Consider the following 21,419-nt stretch of genomic DNA (forward strand, 5'->3'; position numbering starts at 1 on the left):
TGCCTATACTATAGAATATGCATCCTGGTGCTATATACCCTCACCTCACAGTCAACAGGATTATCTGCCTCATCCTTCTTTTGACTTAAAAAGTACTCAGAACCTAAAAGTTGAGAAAGAAAGAAAGAACAAAACTGAAGTTGCTCTGTCATGTCTGACTCTTTGCGACCCCATGGACTGTAGCCTACCAGGCTCTTCCATCCATGGGATTTTCCAGGCAAGAGTACTGGAGTGGGTTGCCATTTCCTTCTCCAGGGGATGTTCCCAACCCAGGGATCGAATCCGGGTCTCCCACAATGTAGGCAGAAGCTTTACCGTCTGAGCCATCAGCGAAGTTGAGACTTATGTTTTATTCCATGAGAATTTTAAGGACTTCAAGCTGAGGAGACAGAATCTCAAGTAACCCTGAGAGAACTGCTTTGAGGAGGAGAGGGGAGGAGCCACATTATATAGAAGTTTTAAAGCAAAGGGCTGGTAGTCTGAACATAAAAAGATTATTGTTAATTAAAAACAACAACAACAGATATCTCATGGAATTTAAGATTTTTCTATGTATGGGAAGACGCAAGAATCGGGGTTCACTGAACTCATTCCTTTCACATTGTTGTTGCTATTCAGACGCTCAGTCTGCCCTACTCTGCAACCGCATGGATGCAGCATGTCAGACTTCCCTGTCCTTCACTATCTCCTGGAACTTGTTCAAACTCATGTCCATTGAGTCAATAATACCATCCAACCATCACATCCTCTGTCATCCCTTTCTCCTCCTGCCCTCAGTCTTTCCAGCATCAGAGTCTTTTCCAATGAATTGGGTCTTTTCCAATGAATCAGCTCTTTCCAACAGGTGGTCAGAGTATTGGAGCTTCAGCTTCAGCATCACTCCTTCCAGTGAATATTCGGGGTTGATTCCTTTTAGGATTGACCGGTTAGATCTTCTTGCTGTCCAAGGGACTCTCAAGAGTCTCCTCCAGCACCACAGTTGAAAGCATGAATTCTTCAGTGCTCAGCCTTCATGATCCAACTCTCACATTGATACATGACTACTGGAAAAATCATAGCTTTGACTATATGGCCCTTTCTTGGCAAAGTTATATCTCTGCTTTTTAATATGTTGTCTAGGTTTGTCATAGCTTTTCTTCCAAGGAGTCTTTTGATTTTGTGTGTGTAGTCACCATCTTCATTGATTTTGGAGCCCAAATAAATGAAGTCTGTCACTGTTTCCATTGTTTCCCCATCTATTTGCCATGAAATAGTGGGACCAGATGCCATGATCTTAGTTTTTTAAATGCTGAGTTTTAAGCCAGGTTTTTCACTCTCCTCTTTCACCTTCATCAAGAGGATCTCTAGTTTCTTTTTGCTTTCTGCCATTAGGGTGGTATCATATGCATATCTGAGGTTATTGATATTTCTCCCGGCTGCCTTGATTTCAATTTGAGCTTCATCCAGTCTGGCATTTGGCATGATATATTCTGCATATAAGTTAAATGAGAAGAGTGACCGTATACAGCCTTGATATACTCCTTTCCAAATTTTGAACCAGTTCATTTTTCCATATCTGGTTCTAATTGTTGCTTCTTGACCTGCATACGGATTTTTCAGGAGGCAGGTCAGATGGTCTGGTATTCCCATCTCTTTAAGAATTTTCCACAATTTTTTTTTTTTTTTTTTGGTAATCCACACAGTCATTTAGCATAGTCAGTGAAGCAGTAAACGTTTTTCTGAAATTCTTTTTTGTTTTCCATGACAAAATGGATGTTGGTAATTGGATCTCTGGTGTTCCTCTGCATTTCTAAATCCAGTTTAAACATCTGGAAATTCTCAGTTCACATACTGTTGAAGCCTAGCTTGAAGAATTTTGAGTATTATCTTAATGGCATGTGAAATGAGGGCAACTGTAGGGTAGTTTGAACATTCTTTGGCATTGCTCTTCTTTGGAATTGGAATAAAAACTGATCATTTCCAGTCCTGTTGGACACTGCTGAGTTTTTCAAATTTCCTGACATATTGAGTGCAGCACTTTCACAGCATCGTCTTTTAGGATTTGAAATACCTCTGCTGGAATTCCATCACCTCCACTAGCTTTATTAGTAATTATGCTTCCTAAGGCTCACTTGACTTCACACTCCAGGGTTTCTGGATCTAGATGAGTGATCACACCATCATGGTTATCTGGATCACTAAGACCTTTTTTTGTATAGTTCTTCCGCGTATTCTTGCCACCTCTTCTTAATATCCTCCATTTCTGTTAGGTCCAAAGCTTTCTGTCCTGTATTGTGCCCATCTTTGCATGAAATGTTTCCTTGGTATCTTCAATTTTCTTGAAGAGATCTCTAGTCTTTCCCATTCTATTGTTTTTCCTCTATTTCTTTGTACTGTTTATTTAAGAAGGCTTTCTTATCTCTCCTTGCTATTCTTTGGATCTCTGCATTCATATGGGTACATCTTTCCTTTCTTCCCTTGTCTTTCATTTCTATTCTTTTCTCGGCTTTTTATAAGGCCAAACTTACCTGTTGCTCCAGATATCTTTTGACTTCCTACTTTTGCATTCCAGCCCCTATGATGAAAAGTACATCTTTCTTGTTAGTTCCAAAAGCTCTGGTCAGTCTTCATAGAACTGTTCAACTTCTTCAGCACCAGTGGTTGGGACAAAGACTTGAATTACTGTGATGCTGGATGTTTTGCCTTGGAAATGAACCAAGATCATTCTGTTGTTTTTGAGATTGCACCCAAGTACTGAATTTCAGACTCCTTTGTTAACTGTGAGAGCTATTCAATTTCTTCTAAGGTATTCTTGTTCACACTAGTAGATAAAATCATCATCTGAATTAAATTCACCCATTCCCTTCCATTTTAGTTCAGTGAGTCCTAAAATGTCAGTGTTTACTCTTGCTGTCTTCTGTTTGGACATTTCCAGTTTACTTTGGACCTAACATTCCAGGTTCCTATGAAATATTACCCTTTACAGCACAGGGCTTTACTTTCACCACCAGACACGTGCACAACTGGGCATCATTTCCGCTTTGGCTCAGTGTCACCATACCTTCAGGAGTTATTTCTCTTCTCTTCTCCAGTAGTCTATGGGACATCTATCAATCTGGGGGGTTTATCTTTCAGTGTTATATCTTTTTACCGTTTCATACCGTTTATGTGCTTCTCAAGTCAAGAATGCTGAAATGATTTGCCATTCCCCCTTTCCAGTGGGCCAGTTTGTCAGAACTCACCACCATTCCCTTCTCCAGTGTCTGTCTTGGGTGGCCCTACATGGCATGGCTCACAGTTTCACTAAGTTATACTAAGCTGTGATCCGTGTGATCATTTTGGTTAGTTTTCTGTGATTGTGGTGTTGGAGAAGACCCTTGAGAGTCCCTTGGACAGCAAGAAGATCTCCCTGGGGGAAGGCTGGGTGACTGAGTATCTTTAGTTAAATTTTGCTGCAAAAGACTGTTTTGTAATATAAATAACCCTATTATGCTAGTTCCACTTTAGCTTTGAACATTAATTTTTTTCACAAATTTAATTATGTGAGTGGCAAAAAAGGAGAACCCCTTTTTTCGCCTCCATTGGGGTATGATCATGAATACCAACCCCAATTTAAGTTGATGTAAAATTGTAGAATAAATTATATGGTAGCTGGCTTGATACATACACCTGGCTTCTTTAACCCTGGGTCAGAACTAATAGAAATTAATATCTTAATCGTTTTAAATCAGAAACACTTTTATAGTTTTGCTTATTTTTTTTTCCTTTTTAATACCCTAGTATCCTCTAATCCCAGGATATATGTGTATATGCATACACACACACACACTCACACACATATACATATAAAATTTTCATATTTAAACAGTCTTTATTGTTTATTGGCATAAAATAAACCACTAATTATTTCTCCAACAAAAATGCTTTTATTCAGGTTCAGCAAAGAATACCATTTGAAGTCTGTAACTGTGGCCAACCACATGAAAATCCCTGCACACCAAGGAGAGGAGAACACTTTTCTAGAGGGGAAAGGGAAGTTGGGAGGGCTACAGCAAGCAAAAAGTCCATGACTTTTCATTGGCTGAGTCCTTGCCAGGAAAGAAGAGGAGTCTTTCTTCTCTCTGTTGGTCTCTGCTATGATCAAAGGGCACAAGAGCCCTCCCTTCTGGCCTCCTAACTCCATTTAATTGAATTTTCTATTGATTATTTCTTACAGTAGGTTGAGAAATAATACAGAGAAAGAAATATAAATAATTGTTTTAGATTTCAGCATTTTTTGCACTTCAAATGTGTCACAATTCCTTAGTTAATTCTTTTGGTTTTGTGGCCACCAAAATCTTCGCTTTCTCTGCCCACTGGAGCCGAATAAAAAAATATGGAGACAGAGTTTGGAGGAAATAGAAAGAAAGATGGCTGTAATCCTCAAGTTGGCAGAGGAGAGAACACAGTAGGTGGTGCCTCAAGGACTATGTCTCCCCTCCACAGGGAATTGAGAGGATCATATAGTTGAGGCTCACAGTCAGGGGCTGGAGAGAAGGGACAAAGGTGTAGTATCCTGTATTCTTCTTTCCTTTTGCATTGTTTGGAAACAGTCAATAGGCCTGTGTAATTTGGTTCTGGCAGTTGGTGCTGGAGTTGGGTCCATTGTCCTTTGTGGATTGCACTGTGACTTTCTTTCTGTAACACAAAAAGGGGGGAAATAAACTACAAGGGGTGGTTTGCAAAGAGTGTACCATAAGGTTAAACATCAAGATGTGGTTAGCATAAATAAAGGGAGGGAAAAACAAAAGACAAGGGGTGCGTTATGATACCATAGAGTTAAGCATCAGGATGTGGCTGGCATAAAATTAAAAGATAATAGATGCAGAGTGTGGCTCATGCAGAGTTACAGGGCAATATTTGTGGAATTTAGTTTGCATAAGAAGTTAGTCTTCTGAAAAGAAGAGACTTCATTATCAAGGCAGGCTGTAGATTAGGAACAGTTAAAGTAGAGAAGAACTCAAAAAGAGAAAAAGAAAAACTTTTTAAAATTCACTGCAACAGTTTGACTTCCAAGAAAAAATTATATGATGCCAAATTTACCAGTTTCTCATCGTATTGCAGGGAAAAGTCAATTCTGACTTCATGTTGGAACTGTTTCTTTGACTTTCTTTTCACTGCTTTTGTTATTATAATTGTATATGGTGGCCTGCCTCAGAGAATCCTGTCCCTCTGCCTGACCTATAAACTAAAGTTCAGAACCCCGTCTACCTATAGATGGCAGGAAGGAAGAAATTAACACATCCCCTGTCTGAGGCTTGCCATTGTAGGAGATATTTGTAAGATTAATGGCCTTTTTTGCTTTGTTGCCTTACCCCCCACCCATCTCTGATATAGAAAAAAGATCTGTCATCCCCCTACACCCTCTCAGAAGATGGTTATTTTGAGACATTAGTCTGCCATCTTCTCAGTCAGCCACCTCTCTGAATGAAGTCATTTTCCTTGCCTCAGCACCTTGTCTCTGACTCATTGGCCTGTCTTGTGACAAGCAGAGCAAGCTTGGACTTGGTAACAGCCATTGCCTGAGTGTTTGCTCTGAGTCCAGGATCAAGAGAGGCAGTTACCTTGAGATTTATGGCCTCTTATGTGAATTGGACCTAGAGTAAAGAGAAGCTATCATTAGATTTTATTAAGATAATAGCTTCCACCCCTTCCCACTCCCCACCAGTTACTATCAAATCTGACGCTGGGAAAAACCGAACAGGAGAAAAAGAGGGTGACAGAGGATAAGATAGTTGGATAGCATCACTGACTCAATGGACATGAGTTTGAACAAACTCTGGGAGATAGTGAAAGGCAGGGAAACCTGGCATGCTACAGTCCATGGGATTGTACAGAGTTGGACACAATTTATAATTAGAATAACAACCATCTAATCTATTGATGGTGTCCTTTTCATTGTTGCAGGGTAAAGGGTTATTTTCTGCAGCAGTACTTAGTGGCCTATACTGCTTGGGGGTAGGAGTGATGGAAAGCAGAATTTCTAGAATTTCTACACACAAAACCTATACCTCTGCCTCCAGGGCAATACGCTGGGCCCAGAGAGCTACCTGCTCACACCACTTCTTCCCCAAACACAAATACTAATTTTAGGGCAACTCTCTCACTTATCAGAAACACCTCCTTATTTCTTATAAATTTTGATATTCCTTAAACAACCATATGCTCATTCTATAAATTAAAGATAGAGTTCTAAGTGCAGATAGTCTGGGAATGATGAGACATTAACAAATTTAAGGCATAAATGATTAGTTTTCAAACAAGTAGTATAGTCTGGGGGCAGAGTGGGCAGTGAATAGGAGCCTCAAAACCTTTTGAATGTCATTCTAAATTCTGACTCCACTTTTTGCAGTACAGTCAGTTTTTTAACTGCCTGCACCTCATACCCATAACATCAACAGATTGGCTCAGGAGGTTCAGGACTGTCTTTACCTCCCACCCTCCCCCCCCCCACCACTTGTGCTTTCCATCTTCATACAGAATTGCTATATTAGAGCACAAAATGCCTAAATGGGAAGGAGGCAGGGAAATCATACCTCTGTTCACAAATCTGTGATTTCTCTTTCTTGTCTACACAGGATACATTAGTTCAAGAGCAGCAGTTTAGTTTTTAGAGAGGAATATTCCCTAGGGCTTGGTGAACCTGGACCATTATTCCAGTATCAGTATGGTGGGGACTGGGCAGAGGTTAGAGGTGAGGGGCGGGGAAGGAGAGGAACATGCATTCCTGAAGCACCTCCTCTCTCAGTACTCATTACATCCATTGTTTTATTTAATCCTCAAAACAGTTGTGTCTTTATGTCAACTTACAGTGGAGGAATGGAGGCTCAATGAGTGTAAGCAACATGTTAACACAGCTACTAAAGACAGGGGGTCCAATGTGATCAATTTGATTCCACTTCAGCATGAAACTGAACAATAGCTGGGGGGCTAAGAACAGGAATGTTGGATGAAGTTAAAAGGTTTAAACCAGATTTTGGAAATTAGTGTAAGCTCTGAACCTCCCTGTCCCAGTTTGAGTGCTCTTGTAGAATTCCTTCCCAACTTCTTACCTGTTTTGTTCATTTTTACTTGCTTTTGTTAGGTGGTTAGAATAGGAAAAAGGAGTCCAGAATGGCAGTGGCTAAAAGACAAGGAAAGGAAAAGCCCGTGAAAACAGAACAAAGGAAGGTCCAAGAAAAGGAGTGAGGACCTCAGGTAGAACAAACAGCACTGCTGGCTAGCCCAATTTACATAGGGCAGGCCCAGAAGAAGAAGAAAAAAACATATAAAAAGAGGAGCCAAAACTGGGCCATGGGGCCTCTCTTCTCTTCGAGACTTTTGGGTCAGCATGCCCTCATGCCTAGAGGATGTATTTTCCTTTACTTTCTAAATAAAACTGAGCTGTAACACGAAACTGTAACACTGGTCCATCTGAGAGCTGTAACATTGGTCTGTCTGAGGTCTGTAACACTGGTCCGTTGCTTCAAATTTTTGTTGTGACAAGACAGAACTGAAGAAATTACACACTCTCCTGACACTTTCATCTGTGTGCTATGCTTGAGGGGTCAGGATGAAAACAAAATTGGCTTGTATGAAGTTTTACTTGACCATGTGACCCTTGGAAACAGTTTTGCACCAGACTCTCTCCCATTTCATCCAATGCACCCACTGACATTTAGTCCCTACCCTGTACTTACAGGACTTTTCCACTTTTACTTGCTGGGCCATTCACTATCCCCAATATTTGCCTTGGCTGTGTTTTATGGGACCAGATACTGACTCCATCAGGGCAGGGATTATATCTGTTCTGCCCGCCTTCATGGGCCTGTGACCTAAAGAAGAGTGTGGCACAGAGTGCAATGTACACTTAATTAGTGTTGGATGGACTTCTGATCCAAGAAGTGTTCTTCTTTCTCCTCTCCCTGGACAAAGTTTAGACAACTTTAGGCTAATTTTTTAATCTATCTTTGTGAAACTTTTACATATCCTAAACAGACATTTGCCCCTAATGAATTCATCTTTTTCTGAACTCAACTGTGGAAATTCCTCAAGTAATAATTTAGGTTAATTTACTATTCAATTCTTGAATTCTATTAAACTTTTCAGGCCATATGACTTCTTTGACTATAAGATAGCATTTTCTTTGTGGATAGATACTACTTTATTCCCCAGGACACAATTCTCAGGTAAGTGAAAACTCAGTAAATATTTAGGGGTGATGCTTTTCACCCATCTGTAAAATGACCACCCAAATAATCATGTAGTGACTATTTAAAATAAGTCTTGACTTAGATTTTTTTTCTTTATTTGTTCAGTTTTGTGTTTTGAAATTTTTCTAAAGAATCACCAAATGATAAGTTTTTCATTATTGCATATTTTGCATTAAATATTGCAAGTTAAAATATTGTGGTTTGGGAGTGGTCTTTATTACCAACTTTTTAAATCTAATGAAGATTCAGCCTAGAGCAGAACCACATTTTGTGCACAAGGCTGCCCTGAGGTAATTCTCCAATTAGCAACAACAGCAAGAAAACAACAAAGTGAATCATCCCTGCCAAGTATGAGGAGATTACAGGTTCCCATTTATACAAAGGAAATGCTAAATATAGATGCACCCCCATTGAGCTGCTGCATCAGAAAGAAGAGAGAAAATGCACAGGGGAGAAGAAAATGGGTACAAGATCTGAAAAATCAGAAACTTCTATAGAGCATCTTGTCTTCCATGATCACAAACTTCCTCAACTGAATTCAGCCTTCTTAAACATTTCCCAAGCAGCATACTGTGGGCTATTCTGGGGAAATATTTGCACAAAATATCTCAAACTTATGTTTGCTGACAAGCTATGAAGTCTACATTTTTAGTAAGAAAATTTCATTTTACTCTAGAATTTCCTGATCCAACTGGCACACCTGCTTCCCATGAATCTTGAAGAAACAGATGGAAGAGGGAAACTGATTTTGACTGAGCTTGAATTCAGCCTTAGGAATAATTTTTAAATTTTCTTAACTATTTCACAAGGTTGTGCTGTTTTAATTTAAGTAGACTGGCTTCTCTCAGGAAAATCTTAAGGAGAAAAATCAAAAAAATAAGAGGCTGCTTTTAATAAATAGCAATATATATTAAGTTAAAATCAGTTTTGCTAAATGAGTTCAATAACTGATTAAAAATGATGATGAACATGAGAGTATGTCTGTAAAATATGACACAGATGATAGTAATACTATTGTTACTGTTAATAGGTTTCCTGAAAACATGAAACAAATTACATCTTGACTCTTGTTCTATAAATATGCTGCCTTTGCTCTATTTGAGTCTAGGCCTAGTGGCCTCCCCTTTTCTGATCAAGAAATATGTTACAACCTGAAGAAAAGAGGTTAGATGTTTGGTGGGAATCATCAGGGGAAATTTAGACCCTGGAGTGTTTTGGCTAGTTGGAGCTCTACTGAAAAATCTGATTCTCCACTCTATGAAAGTCTAGTTTCGATAAAAGAGATGAAATGTACTTTGTTGCCCTTTCTACACTCAGGGTACCAAGGCCTGGGTTATGATCCTTTACTATCAATTGATACTGGGAAGTTAGAGCAATAAAAGAAAAACATGGACACATTTTTTTTTTTTTCTCTAAATGCTGAAACTCAAGTGGGGCTTTTCTCTGGGTCTCCTAATATATGTCACTTTTGTTCTTTACAAAAATGCCAATCATTTGACAATTTTATTTAAATCTCAGTCTATCTGCTTAGGGAAGTTGACTGGTGCATCTTAGGAAGTTAATACTTATATGTTATTCTTCCAAAAATGCATATTTTGCATTTTTGCAAAATGCATTATTTTGGAGATAAGAGCCAATCTTATCTTAGTCACTCAGTCATGTCCAGCTCTTTGCAACTCCATGGACTGTAGCCCACCAGGATCCTCTGTCCATGGGATTTCCCTGGCAAGAATACAGCAGTGGGTAATCATTCCCTTCTCCAGTGGATCTTCCTGACCCAGGGACTGAACCCAGTTTTTGTACATTGCAGGTGGATTCTGTACTGTCTGAGACACCAGGGAAGCCTAGATTTTTCAGAGCTGGAAGAAACCTGAGAGGATGTTTAGTACCATAATTCAATTTTATAGATCATTAACAGCTTATGTTTGTATAGCCAATTTTGGCTCGTGTTTTCGTTTACAGAATTTAACTTGAGGTATACTGGGAAGATATAATTCTCATTTTATACAGAGAAAGTGTATTTAGGTTTCAAATGACCTTTGAAAAACTGAGACTACAGGTTAGTGTCAAAATCAACTTTGGAACGAAGTTCTTTTGCCTTCCAGTCCAGTTCTCTTCCTATAGATTTGTTACACTGCTCGGCCCAGAACAGCATATCTATGGCTCTTCAGCTCAAGGACTAGATTTCAACCAATCCACCTCCTTATCCTCCAGCTTTGCACCAGAGGTTTCCAACATTTGCAAGTTTGATATCCCAAGCTCAAAGAAAAATGTCATAAATTCCAAGCTAAAGTATAGGCTTTTCAGTAAGCCCTTTCTTGATCCCCAGAAAAGGCCCAGCATTTCTTTGTTGTATGTTTTACTTAGCCCAGAAGAAAATCTGTCTCCTATGAAGTACCTTTGAAGCCTTCCTTTTAGTAGGTTGGATAGATTTCTTTATTCATTCATCAGATTTTCGTTAGTAGACCAAAATTCATCAACTCTGCATTGTCACTTTATTCTTTCAGATTGTTCTGTTTATAATGCTTGCTAATGTATTACTCAGATAGATAAGCTTAGGTGTTTAGTAAATGTCATCAAATTCCCAAAAAGGTATTAAAAGACACATATAGAATTGTGTTGATTACTTCAGAGGTATCTTCTGAAATTTTTGATGGAAGGAACTATATTTAATGTTTGTTTTAATCCCTTGTGGAATTAGAAAAGTATTTTGTGCATAGCAAATGCTCAATAAATATCTGCCCATTTGAAATACATTAACTGTTACCTAAATAGATATTATGAATTTTACATGATTCTGAAGCTATTTGAATGTCAGGGCTCAGTTCTGCCCTGCAATTACCTATCCCTGTGGTTCTTAACCAGGAAAATTTTGTCTTCTACAGGATGTTTGGCAATATCTGGAGATAAACATGATTGCCACAACTCAGGAATGTGGTGGGAAGGATTGGGTTGCTATAGGCATCTCATGGTCAGAGACCAGGGATGCTGTAAATATACTACAATACACAGGACAACTAACAGCAATGTATTATCTAGCCCAAAATGGCAATAGTCACCAGGTTGAGAAGCTATGGCTTAGGTAAGAGTCTTACTCAAACCCAATAAGTTTATCTTTAACCCCAATGTGATATTTCAAAGGTGTTTTCAATGTTTGTTTTACATTGATAGTTTACTTCATGGGAAATCCTGACATCAACACAGCTACCAAAGAAAGGTAGCTTATACAATCTTATATAAGCTTGAATTAGCACTACCTTTTAAATATGATTTTATGACTTCTACTATGATGAATGAAAGAGTAGAGTACAACTTTGAGAAAACCTCACAGGAAGACCATTCATTTAAGTATCATTGCTAGAAATTTGCTGTTTACTTGCTATGAAGATTGGAATAAAACAAATCAATCATACTGAGTAATTATTATTTTATATTGTCATTTTCAAATCACCCAAATTGTTTGAATTGAGAATATATATGTATAAATAAAGAGTAAACATTGGGATTTAAATAGTTAATAGTAATGTTTATGTAACATTAACAAGTACCCAGTTTTTCATCCTGAAGGATGTTTATAGAATTACATGCAGAATACAGAAATGCTTTAGCATGGACCTATTTGAATGTGGGAGTTAGTAAGGTGAGAGAATGAGATACACAGGGTTAGTGAGTGGATAGAGTGAACATGTAATTTATCACCCAAACCACAAACCAGGGCATCTTTAAGAATGAGTCACTGCTTATAATTAAGTCAAAATAACAGACATAAACAACTATTTGGGAGCAAACCAGGAAGAATGGTGGGTCTATTCACAAATAATGCCTCAGATATGGAGAAAATAACAGAGGATGATATTGAACTTAAAATAGTGTCCAGGATTGGGAATACATGTAAATCCATGGCTGATTCATATCAATGTATGACAAAACCCACTGGAAAAAAAAAAATAAAAAAAAAAAAATAGTGTCCAGGGATGTAAGACCTAGAGAAATATTTTTTAAACTCTTGGACATGGAAAGACTCTCCCTGCACAAGCAAATGCCACAGCTTTGGAGATAGAGGCTTTGGCACTAGAGTGCCTTATCTGTGATAGGAAGTCTCTTTGACATGGCCTCACTAGTACTTGGTAAGAACAGGAGCTCTTCAGCAATGGACTGATGAAACAAAGGAAGATGAAATAAGAGAGGGGAAAGATCAGATCACATATGCTATTTGAGGGACTGTGTCAGAGCCATGTGAGGAGCTCCCTAGAGACCTAGGGAGAGTGCCTGGCTAAGGAATAAAGAAAGGTGAATGTTAACTGGGCTGGTGTGCATTGTCAGATAGCTTCATCTAAGAGGTCAAAGGGAGACTCAGACCAGCAATTGTGGTCCTGGCAGTAGAAAGCAAAAATTTGGAAACCACCACTTCAGGCTTAAGTGCAAAACAAACTTTATTAAAGCATAGATACCCTCTCAGAAGGAGATCAGGCTATTTTTGGACAGTGAAATCAGCCCTCCCGTACAGGCTTAGGGTGTTTATTAACAGTTATTCTGCAAGGAGACGGGTGTGATCATGGGTGAATGCCAGGAGAAGATTGCTATTTGATTGACTGTCCCGAGTTCTATAACATGTTTGTTATTGAGTATGCCCTTACCATTGATTTGTTCAGGAGAGCCCAACGAGGGGAGGGCAAGCCACAGATAGATTTTATTATAATGTTGGTATAATGAGTTTGGGTTTACTAGAATTTGTACACTTGTCTAGTGTGGGCATGCACAGCCCAGAGAAATTCTCTCCTGTTACTGCTCCCTCTTTACCTGGATAAGTTGCCCACCACCTGGCCATATTTACTGGTTCTGGGTGAGGTCAGAAGAGGGTCTTCAAGGAAGGGTTCCCAGATGGTTGGGGCCTGATCAGACTATTTCCCTCTTATCTTTAACTGCCATCACCTCTTTGCTGCTACTTTCAAGGAAGGGTTCCCAGATGGTTGGGGCTTGGCTTGGTTACTCCCCTCTTGTCTTTTTGCCTCTGTCACCTCCTTGCTACTACTGTCTAACTACCTACCTAACAAGTGGAGATTTGGAATGGAAGTCAAAGCCCTCTTTGCAAGCAGAGCTAGATACTCTTAATTTAATATTTATACTGCTTGGTGATTTGTGGGGAAACCCTAGTTATACTGGGCAGATGGTAAGACTTGGAAAATGTAAACTCTATGTTCCCCACATGAGATGATCAATCTGGAGCTTTAGGAAAACATTTACACTGAGAACCAGAGAATGTTTAGGACAGAAGCAGTCTAACACAGGTGGCCATGGGTCTGTGTACCCAGAAGAGATGGAGGCCATTTCAGGAGAATTATGAGAGGATCTAACAGAGTAGTGACTTAGGGTTTAGAAGCCTGGAAGAGGGTCAGTTCCAGGATGAAACATGAATGTGAGCTCATCTGAAATGGAGAATCTATGTTTGGAAGGTGGGTTCCTGAACCCAATTTCAATATGTTTGGATCAGACAACAAGCAATTCTCAGACATCACCTGGATGCCCTACAATTCAACTCAATTATGACACTATATACCCAGAGGCAGCAACAGATCCTGCAAGTAAAGGGCTCAGTCCTACAGGACTGTTCCTCCTCCCCATTTCAGATGCCAGTCACAAGCCCATGTTGTCAACTGTGCTTCTGACCAATGCTCTTCCAACTCAAGATGCCGATCACAAATCCAGGTTGTTACCTGTACTTCTAACCAACCAGCTATAAATGAGAGGTTCCCAAGTTTCCTCTTTGGCTTTAATTAATTTGCTAGAGTGGAGCTCGCAGAACTCAGAGAAACATCTTCCTTACTAGATCACCAGTGTGTTATAGAAGGACATAACTCAGAAGCATGCAGATGGAAGAGATTCACAGGACTAGGTGTGAGGAAAGGACTCATTGAGCATGCCACTCTCAGCACTCAATGAGCCCTTTCCTCACATCTTGTCCTGTGAACCTGGAAGCTTTCCAAACCATCTCCATTTGGGGGTCTTATGGGGTCTTCATTATATAAGCATAATTGTTTGAATCATTGGCTATTGGAAACTGATTCAACTTCCAACCTTTCTTACCTCCCTGGATGCTGAGGGAGTAGGACTAAAACTTCCAACCCTCCAATCACTTTACTGAGTCCTTGGAAACCAGTCCCATCCCTAGGTGTTCTCAAAAGTCCTTGTTAACATAAAAGACACTTTTATGGCTTTCATCACATAGGCAATTCCCAAGGTGTTGAGAACTCTGTGCTGGAAATGGGAGGGAGACCAAATATAATTTTTTATTTGGATTACAAATCACAATGACACAAGCCTAAGCTAGGTTTTAATTGTATATAGACTCCAACATCAAAGATTAACATAATAGTTTTAATTGAAACAATTCATATGAACTGTACTGTGTACTGATGGAGCATTTCCTCAAAAGCATGTGACTCTTGCCTTTATTTATCCTGCCTCTAGGCCCTCCTTTCCTTCTCCCTATTCTTCTGGGAAATGGTGACTTATTTTTCAATATTGATTCAAGGTATGCCTTTTTACTGGAGACTTTCCTGATACCCAGGAAGTATTGACAACATTTTTGAGTTCCTCTTTTACCTTGTATAGAGCTTCTTCATTGGCATGTTTGAATTTTTAGAAATATATCTTCACATGCCAGTTATGAGTATATATGCTACCAGATACTACTAACAGTTCAGCTTATGAAATAGTGCTGTTTTAGCCTAGAGATCTTTAAGTGAGATTTAACTATTTTGTTTCATCTGCTCTTGTCACTTTATGAAAAGTTAGAAGAAATGGAGAGACAAAAAAGTCATAATTTTATAAACTTTAGTTAGTTGAAACCAGGGCAAGAGTTATTAGTGTATTGCTTGATAATGACAAACTTCAAACCTCTATTGGATGTTTATAGAACTCAAACCTGATCATTTGTGATCAGAAACACAATTTTTAAAAGCACATGAAATTCTGGATGCATTTTGTTTAAGAATATGTCGTTGGTATACTTTGCTTAAAAACACTTAAATGTTCTTTTGTTTGGATATTAGTATGTTTAAAAGGTCATTGTGGTGAATGCCAACCAGTGATTCTTGCTTCTTATCAAGCTCTACAAGGATTAGGTCATCAGTCTTAGCAGTCACTGACCTCTGTCGACCAAAAAATTTAGTCACAATCTGAAAGTAGAGAATTATTTTATTTGGTGGGAATGTTTAGGACTTGAAGCCAGGAGACAGCATTTCAATAGCTCTGAGAAAACTGCTCCAAAGAGGCAGGGAGGTCAGACTATATACAAGCTTGCAATAAAGGGAGCAGGCAGTCTGAACATCAAAGATCAGGTATCAAGTTAAGGAATTTAGCATTCTATTTATGGGAAGATGCAAGCCTCTGGGCTCACTGAATTCATTCCTTTCATATCAGTTCAGTTAAGTTGCTCAGTTGTGTCCAACTCTTTGTGACCCCATGGACAGCAACACACCCGGTTTCCCTGTCCATCACAAACTCCCAGAGCTTGCTCATACTCATGTCCATCCAGTCGGTGATGCCATCCAACCATCTCGTCCTCTGTCATCCCCTTCTCTTCCTGACTGCAATCCTTCCCAGAATCAGGATCTTTTCAAATGAGTCAGTTCTTTGCATCAGGTGGCCCAAGTATTGGAGTTTCAGTTTCAGCATCAGTCCTTCCAATGAATATTCATGGTTGATTTTGTTTAGGATTGACTGGTTTGGTCTCCTTGCAGACCAAGGGACTCTCAAGAGTCTTCTCCAACTCCACAGTTCAAAAGCATCAATTGTTTGGTGCTCAGCCTTTTGTATGGTCTAACTCTTACATCTGTACATGACTACTGGGAAAATCATAGCTTTGACTAGATGGACATTTGTCATCAAAATAATGTCTCTGCTCTTTAATATGCTGTCTAGCTTTGTCATAGCTTTTCTTCCAAGAAGCAAGCATCTTTTAATTTCATGGCTGAGTCACCATCTGTAGTGATTTTGGAGCCCAAGAAGATAAAGTCTGTCAATGTTTCCATTGTTTCCCCATCTATTTGCCATGAGGTAATGGGACTGGATGCCATGATCTTAGTTTTTGAATGTTGCGCTTTAAGCCAACTTTTTCACTCTCCTCTTTCACTTTCATCAAGAGGCTCTTTAGTTCATCTTCACTTTCATCCATAAGGGTGGTGTCATCTGTGTATCTGAGGTTATTGATACTTCTCCTGGCAATCTTGATTCCAGCTTGTGCCTCATCCAGCCCAGCGTTTCTCATGATGTACTCTGCATGGAAGTTAAATAAGCAGGGTGACAATATACAGCCTTGACATTCTCTTTTCCCAATTTTAACCAGTCCATCGTTCCATGTCTGGCTCTAAGTGTTGCTTCTTGACCTGCATACAGATTTCTCAGGAGGCAGGTAAGGTGGTCTGGTATTTCCATCTCTTTAAGAATTTTCCACAGTTTGTTGTGATCCACACAGTCAAAGGCTTTAACATAGTCAATGATGCAGAAGTAGATGCTTTCCTGTAATTCTCTTGCTTTTTCTATGATCCAAGAGATGTTGGCAGTTTGGTCTCTGGTTCCTCTGCCTTTTCTAAACCCAACTTAAACAGCTGGAATTTCTCAGTTCACACACCTCAGCTCAGTTCAGTTCAGTTGCTCAGTCATGTACAACTCTTTGTGACCCCATGGGCTGCAGCATGCCAGGTTTCCCTCTCCATCACCAACTCCTGGAGTTACTCAACAGCTATCTGGGGCCAATCCTGTTTCCTTGTTCACCTTGCTTCTTTCATTCCCCTAGCTCCTCAGCAATCATCATGGGAATGGCAACATACACTGGATTGCAGTTTTGGGAGCCCCCAATCACATTTGATGGTCAGAAATCACTGATGGCTGTGACATTTCTTGTTGATTAACATGGCAGAAGATATTTTCATTTCACACCTCCAACACACCCTGTGAGGAATTCAAAGTGGAGATCAGGAATGAGGCACTTTCTTCTGAGGAAAAGTGCTAGAATAGGGCTTCTGAAAGATATTGTCAGGAGAAAATTCTCTGAAACCAGTTTCTTGCATCTTCTCATACCTAGAAAAGCACTAAAATCATCAATGGAGACATCTGCTCTCCATAAATAGCAGCTGCCTTCTACTGAGTGTGTGGTTGGCTGTACAAATCCCCCTCCACCAAATTCATTTATATATACTAACCTCTCTGACCATACTTCTTTGGAACAGTTTCTCAGAGACTTCTGAGAAGCTGTTTTCTGGGCTATACTCATCAGTGAGACACTGAACAAACTCATAGCTTTTATGTTCTGTGTGTGTGTGTGTGTGTGTGTGCACGCGTGCATGTTTGTTTTCAGTCAGCATGAATTGAGTTTGAAGCAATGCTAGGTCAGATCAAGTGTGCAAGTTTTGTCTACAGGCCTTTCAGAGCATTAGATATGCTGATGTTCATGATTATTCTCCATGACAGAATGAATATTAAGCATTTCCAAAATATGTTTGACCATAAGATATTCTTTTCGGTGAAGCTTATTTTAAGATTACAATTTAAGGAAAGAATTCTGGGAGAACAGAATGTGCTTGCCAGGAATTTGTTAGGAGCCCTTTCTTCCCTCCTTCCCGCTTCCTTGCTCTCTATCCCTCTGCTTTCTTCCTTCTTTCCTTCCTTCCTTTCTTCTCCTTTATTTTCTTCCTTTCTCTTTCTTTCATGCCACTTTCTTTTTACTCACCTCATTGACTCCCTCCCTCCCCCTTCTCTTCCTTCCCTTCTTTTGTGAGTTCTCAAATTTGCAAATACCATTATATCATATGCTATTTGTTACAAAATATAATACTTTTTCCCCATGTTTACTCCTTAGTTTTCCCCATTGGAATACATATAATGAGTCTAGACATTAGTTAAGTTCTACTCTTCTGGTCACTGAAAACTTTCTTATTTTGGCTTCACTTTAACTTAATTTTCCTTCATTTCCTATTTACTTCTGTCAAAACATGATCAACTGGAGTTTTTTGTTTTGTTTTGTTTTTATTCTAGGGAAGCAGGGGACATTTTTACACTTAGAAATAAAGTCTCTATCACACTGCTTGCCTGCTAGCTTTGCTTCAGTTGTGTCTGACTCTGTGTGACTCTGTGGACTGTAGCCAGCCAGACTTCTCTGTCCATGGGATTCTCCAGGCAAGAATACTGGAGTGGGTTGCCATTTCCTTCTCCAGAGGATCTTCCCAATCCAGGGATTGAACCCATGTCCCTTACATCTCCTGCATTGAAAATCGGTTTTTTACCACTGGTGCCACCTTTACATCCCAAGATTTAACAACCAGTAAGTGATAAGCAGAGGACCAAAAGCCTCATTGAGATATGCATAGATGCTTAGTAGGGTCTTACTCATGGGCTGAATATCTTTTTTTCTTTCAGCTTTGGAAATCCAAATTCATTTCTTAATAGAAACAGTGACATTTTACTATAGCTAAACTAGAATTACTTCCAATTAGTTGAAAGAACTTTTCTTTCTGGCAATGTTAAGGGTTTCCTGTAACAAGTCTATACTGTTTTACCCATTAGTCTTCTATGAGCTTTAGTTATCTTTTATCTGCTTTGGGATAGGATCCTGTTTTTAGACACCAGTCAAATTGTTTCTGGATTTTAGAAGCTGAGAGCTTGACTCTCTATCTGTAGTAACTTCCTGGAAGACCTATCCTCAGCTGGTCCATCAGTCTTCTGGACAGCACTTCCCCTGCCACATGTCCCCTCCATCCAAGGCCTCATTATTGCCTTTACTGAGTAGACTACTCCATAACAGTGCTATCCTGGGCTCTCAACATTTATTTCTTTCTTGGAACTCAACACTGAAGGCTGGAGTGTAAATGTTGTAGATTCTGTACGCCAGAGTCTCTACCACAAGTATTCAAGCCTATTGTTTTGACATGATAGCAGTTATAAATATGTAAGCAATGGATAGCTCTGTGTTCCATTAAAACTTTACTTACAAAAACAGGTGATGGACTGGATTCGGCTCACAGGCTATAGTTTTGACCCTCTTTCAAAACCACCCTATGAAATAGATATGTTCATCTCCATTTTATAGATGAAGAGACAGAGAGACACTGAGGTTAACATCTAGGATCATCATGTTGGTTAACAAGAGAGCTATGATTTAAACCTAGGCCAGCCTGGTGAAAAAGCTCATATTCTTTCTACCTTGTAGTCTTAACCTTACACAAGAGGGTAGGAGTTAGATATCTAGAAAGGAATGGGAGAGAGCTTATATACAGTCGGAAGGAACAAAAGAATCAAAGGCACAGACTTTATGGTCCATTTTAGTGGCAATAAGTAGATGAGCTTGACAGTAAAAGGGTCTACGGCAGAAGTGAAACAGGTGTGGTTGGAAAGGAAGGCACATGTGTCACAGTTGTTTATAATAAAAATACATGTATGTGAAATCTGGAGACTGGCAACCTGGGACTGGTGTAGCATCAGTGCCATCAGAGATTGAAGCTTGCTCTATATTTCTGCTTAGCCATCCCTGGCATATGTCATTATTCCATAGCCTTCTTTTCTTGTGGTTTTGTCATGAAATACCTATAGCATTAGATTCATATTCCAGATTGTAAGATGGGGTAAGAGATAGGGGTAAAACATATATTTCAGCAGAGGTTTCTCCTTTTTTTCTTTAAATTAGTTGTCTTAAATTTTTTGTGTGCTTTTTAAATTTATTTTTAATTGAATGATAATTGCTTTATAAAGTTGTGTTGGTTTCTGCCAAACATCAATATAAGTCAGCCATAGGTATACATGTGTCCCCTCTCTCTTGAATCCCCTCCCACCTGCCTCCCCATCCTGCTTGTTGTTCTGAGGTTGTTACAGAGCCCTGGTTTGAATTTCCTGAGTCTACAGCAAATTCCCATTTGCTATCTATTTTACATATGGTAATGTATTACTTTCCATGTTGCTTTCTCCACACATCTCACCCTCTCTTTCCTCACCCTCCCCACGTCCATAATTCTGTTCTCTATGTCTGTGTCTCCATTGCTGACCTGAAAATAATTTCATCAGCACAGTCTTTCTAGATTCCATATATACGTATTAGTATGCAATATTCGTTTTCCTCTTTCTGACTTCTTCACTCTGTATAATAGGCTCTAGGTTCATCCACCTCAGGCTTCTTTTTAAAGAGCTTTTGTGGAAGTTCCACCTTGCAACTTTTGCTTATATATCCTTATTCAGAAACTGTTACATGACTACTTCAGCTACAATGAAAGCTAGGAATTGTATGAAGCTAACTGCTTAAAACAAAATCAAGGTCTGTTAGGAATGCATAATGAATGGGTATAAACATCTAGAGTAATAAATACCTAGAGCATGAAATGTAAAGTATACACACACACACACAATCACTTGAAGAGAAAGATAATATGCTTTTGGGTGAATAATGGGTCAGATGCAGGTATATTAGAAAGAGAAAATATAGCTCTGAGATTATTAATGAGGATTTAAGGTGGGTGGTGTGTTGGGGGCTAGATCATGAATTTTTTGAAAGTAGAGGGCATGGATACACATTCTCTAGAACATAGAAAGAAACCTGGCTGATAGCAGATGCTCATAAGATGAATGATTGAATAAGCACAAGAAAAGGATAAGTCAAATGTGTGTAGATGACTCAGTGAATCAAGACAAATGGGAAGGTAGTGGAAAATTGAAGACAAATAGATAAGGAATGATGTTGGAGTTTGAAGATTTTGTTTAACTACAAGCAAATACTGATAAACTGCTTTTAGACACATTGAACTGTGTGATAGAACCTATGTTTGGTCTTTCCTCTTCTCTCTTGTAACTTCCATCCTCCTCTTTGTATGCCCCATTCTCCTCTGACCTGGTTTGTCAGTGTCTAACATCTAAAAATTTTGCTTATAGAAGACATCTCCAAAGCAGGGTATTAGGTAGTGATAGCTTACCATTAATACCTAGGGCATTATCAGAGATAAAAATAGCCAATTACCAATTTCCATGTATCTCCTCTCTTGTTTAATTCATTTCCTGGCTGTCACCTTCACATTTGGAAAAAATAATCAGTAAAGGAAGGCCAGAGCTTCAGGAAAGCTTTGGTTTACATGAAGAGAAATTCACACCATGCTATTAATAATAAGAGGAAAAAATCATGGAATTATTTATACATCAATTTATATATTAATTATACACTTTATACATTCT

This window comes from Dama dama, chromosome 12 (assembly GCF_033118175.1).
Source record: "Dama dama isolate Ldn47 chromosome 12, ASM3311817v1, whole genome shotgun sequence".
Lineage (NCBI taxonomy): Eukaryota > Metazoa > Chordata > Mammalia > Artiodactyla > Cervidae > Dama > Dama dama.